This window comes from Scylla paramamosain, chromosome 13 (genome assembly GCF_035594125.1).
Source record: "Scylla paramamosain isolate STU-SP2022 chromosome 13, ASM3559412v1, whole genome shotgun sequence".
Classification (NCBI taxonomy): Eukaryota; Metazoa; Arthropoda; class Malacostraca; order Decapoda; family Portunidae; genus Scylla; species Scylla paramamosain.
The window spans coordinates 18,843,109-18,847,084 of NC_087163.1; positions in this window are offsets into that span (position 1 = coordinate 18,843,109).

Sequence of the window (3,976 nt, forward strand, 5' to 3'; positions counted from 1 at the left end):
TTTCCTTTTCCATTTATTCTTTTCCCTTCCCTTTCCCTTCCCTTCTCTTCCCTCCCTTCCCTTCCCTTCATTCACTTCCCTTCTCTATTCATCCCCTCTTCTTCCCTTCCCTGCCAATCTTTCTCTTCTCCTCTCTTTCTTCTCTCTCCCTTTCTTCTCTTCTTCTTTACCCTCCCTTTCCCCTCTCCTCTCCTTTCCCTTCTCTCCCCTTCCCTTCTCTCCCCTTCCCTTCCCTTCCCTTCCCTTCCCTTGCCTCCCCTCCCCCTCTGCAGCACACAGTATAGAGGCATCACAGTTGCTATTTACACATGCATAGAAAAAGAGCAGCAGTGTGCAGTCTGGTCTGAATATGCATATCATCCTCTGCGGTAATGGAGAGAGAGAGAGAGAGAGAGAGAGAGAGAGAGAGAGAGAGAGAGAGAGAGAGAGAGAGAGAGAGAGAGAGAGAGAGAGAGAGAGTAGGAGGGCATATGGTGGAATGAGAGAAAAAAAAGAAAGAATGGGAGGAGAAATGGAGAGATGAAAGCTTTTTCCTCCATTACTCTGTACTAACTCCAGTTTAAGAGAGAGAGAGAGAGAGAGAGAGAGAGAGAGAGAGAGAGAGAGAGAGAGAGAGAGAGAGAGAGAGAGAGAGAGAGAGAGAGAGAGACGGACGAATAGGACAGAAGTATCATTCCCTTGATTTTTTATTCCTGAATTGTGTGATGGACGTGGAAGGAAAGAGGAGCGAGTGAGAGAGGAAGGGGGCAGAGGGAGAGGGAAGAGGATGACGAGTGAGGAAGGGAAGGAGTGGAGGGATGTTAGGGAGTGTGGGGAGGGTGAAGGGATGAGGGAGCACAGAAGAATTAGGTAAAAGAAATGTAAAATCTAAAGTTTCACCACGACCAGATTTCATATTCCCGTCAATTTCCTCATCCATCGTCATTTTCTGGGCATTATTTCCCACTCCTTCCCTTTATTCCGCCTCTCCACTCTCGATTTTCTCTCTCTCATGACTTCTCTAAGAGTCCTGACAACTCTTCTCCCTTTTTCTTTGCTTTTTCTTTTAGATGGATAAGTGAGGAGGAAGAGGAAGAGGAGGAGGAAGAGGAGGAGAAGGATGAAGACCCATCTCAGATTCGTACGTTTTTCTTTATATCAAACTTCACTTCGGGTTGTGTACTATTGACTTATTCATTCCATCTATTGTTAAAAAAAAAAATCATTGTTATTCCCCACATTGTCCAGAGTATAAATGATACATACGCCTCTGTTGTATCAGCACAAAAGGGTCCAGGTTTGATTTGACAGGCAATATAAACTCATGCATAACATTTCACAATACAGTAATAACATAGAAATGAATGGTTGCGTGGCAGGGCAGAGCCACGGAAAGGCAATGGATGGGAAGGAGGGTTGGGTTGGGAGATGGGAGGGATAGAGGAAGATGGGTAGACAGGACATGGAGGGAGAGAAGAGAAGAAAGAAGTAGACAGTATGAAAGAAGTTAAGAGAGATTACATCAATGAAATACGGAAGTGCAATATTGGAGGGACAGGTAGAAGAGGATGAGTAGCTGAGGCATGGAGGGACGGGAAATGAAAAGGAGGCAGAAAGTATGAAAGTTAAATAGAGACCAAGGAGAAATGGAATACTGAAATACAAGTATGAAAGACACAGGAGAAATAAGAAAACAGAAAGGTTAATCTGATGAGTGAGTGTTAAGTTTGACTAATTTAAACAAAATGTAAATAACTAACTCGTCAACATAAGTATAGTTCATTTACATACAAAGTGATTTATACATGAAAGCAAGTGTCATTGCATATAAACATTCACGTATCATACATTTAAATACCGAATATATGTAATGACAAGTGTTAAACTGTCATTACCACACTGAATGAAAGTAGAGAACAGTACTCTCAAACATTGCACTGCCACAGTACCACGGCAACTTTGACCAAGCTTTAGTAGGAGTCATCAGTCTCAAGGGATGCTTTCATGATTCCAGTCAGAGTTAATCACGTATTCTACATCAGCATTTCAGAAAACATCCAAGGTAACGAGATTAATCATCTCTGTGGCCTTTGAGAAGTGTCCTTGTAAGAAACCATAGCGTTTCAAAATATTGGAACGTGTGACAAGTGAACGAGCTACGTCTGGCAATACCGCTCACCCACGCTAGGTTTAAAGGCCCTGCGGGACCTTTAAACGTGGTGATGGGACCTTGGATTAGATTTCTTTAACTGAGGTCACTTCATACTCGACTTGCAGTTGAAAGATCCAGGTGTTAAGTGGAGTTTTGCTCTTACTGAATTGCATTTTCTTATGTAAGGAGGGATGGGGCCAAGAACAACTAGTAAAATAATAAATGAATAGAATAAAATAACTAAATAAGTGAATAAATAAATAAGTAAATAAAAATATAAATAAATTAATCAAATAAAGCAAGCCAGATTCCCAAGACAGTTCAAAAAAGACAAGTTGAGAATTACCTTGAGTGAGAGAAGTGTCTAGAAGGCAGATGTAAGTAATTAGTAATAATGTGTAAGTTTTTCTATTCATTCATTATTTCTTCCTTGCTTTCTTTCTGATACGGATGATTAGTAAATTACGTGATTGTGTTATTTTTATTTGTGTTGTTTTACTAATTAATGCTCTCTCTCTCTCTCTCTCTCTCTCTCTCTCTCTCTCTCTCTCTCTCTCTCTCTCTCTCTCTCTCTCTCTCTCTCTCTCTCTCTCTTTGTTATAGAATTGTACTAATGATGCTAAGTTTCCCTTCCTCGGATGGTTGAATAATAAATGTTTTAACTGTGTGTGTGTGACTGTGTATGTTTGTGTGTGTTCCTGGGAGCGTAAACACACGATTGAGTTTTGGAGGGTAAAAATTCAATTCAGCATCGAGTTTTGGACTAATGGCGAGCGCAAATAAACACTGGCGCCGAATGTAGGAAATGAATGGCTGCTTTGTATTTATTTATTCATTTATTTCACTGTTATTCTCGCCTCCTCTTCCTTGTTTTTCCTCCTTTTCCTCCTTCTCTTCTTGCTCCTTATATTAATTCCCTTCCTTTTTAACCTCTTAATCTGCTTTCTCTTCAGTTTTTCCTTTCCTCGCCATCTCTTTCTCCTTCTCTTCTTTCTCTTCTTAAGTAATTTCTAATTTACTGCGGACTTCTCTTTCATCTTTTCCTTCCTGTCCTCTTTTTCTTCTCCAAATCCTAAGATATTACTATTATTGTGGTCTTCTCCTTTTTCTCCTCCTCTGCCTTCTCTCCCTTCTTCCGCACCTCCTATATTCCAAGTCACAAGAAAGGGATAACAACCTCTAATATTTATACCTACAACTCTACAACCTCACTTCAACATCCCGCAAACCATCCCTTCCCACTTCCTTTTCCTCCCCTTTCCTCTATCCTTCTTTCCTTCGTCTTCTTGATTATTAGCTCTTGGACAATGGCTTATATTTTCTTCCTTTTTTTTCGTGTGTGCTATTTCATTCAGTACCTTTCTTTTTTCTTTTTTTCTTTTCTTTTCACGTGTGGTTTATAAAGAAGAGTGTCTCATACCTCGTTCATCCTTGCAATATTGAAGTGAGCCTGTATATATGCGTGTGTGTGTGAAGTTTGACAGGAGGAGGAGGACGAGGAAGAGGAGGAGGAAGCGTTGAAGGATGATTAGACCAGGGAAGAGGAGGAAGGCGAAGAGGAGAAGCAAGGGGTGGGGGGCAAAGGAAGGCAGGATGTTGGTATAGGTGGGGGAAAAGAGGGGAGATAAGGAGGGTGTGAGGGAGGGAAGAGGGAGGAGGAAGCAATAGTATTGCTAGAACTGTCAGAACTCAAACCTATTGCGTTTGTTGAAGGAGTTCCTCTCTCTCTCTCTCTCTCTCTCTCTCTCTCTCTCTCTCTCTCTCTCTCTCTCTGCATCTCAATTATTGGGATGTTAAGAGAGAGAGAGAGAGAGAGAGAGAGAGAGAGAGAGAGAGAGAGAGAGA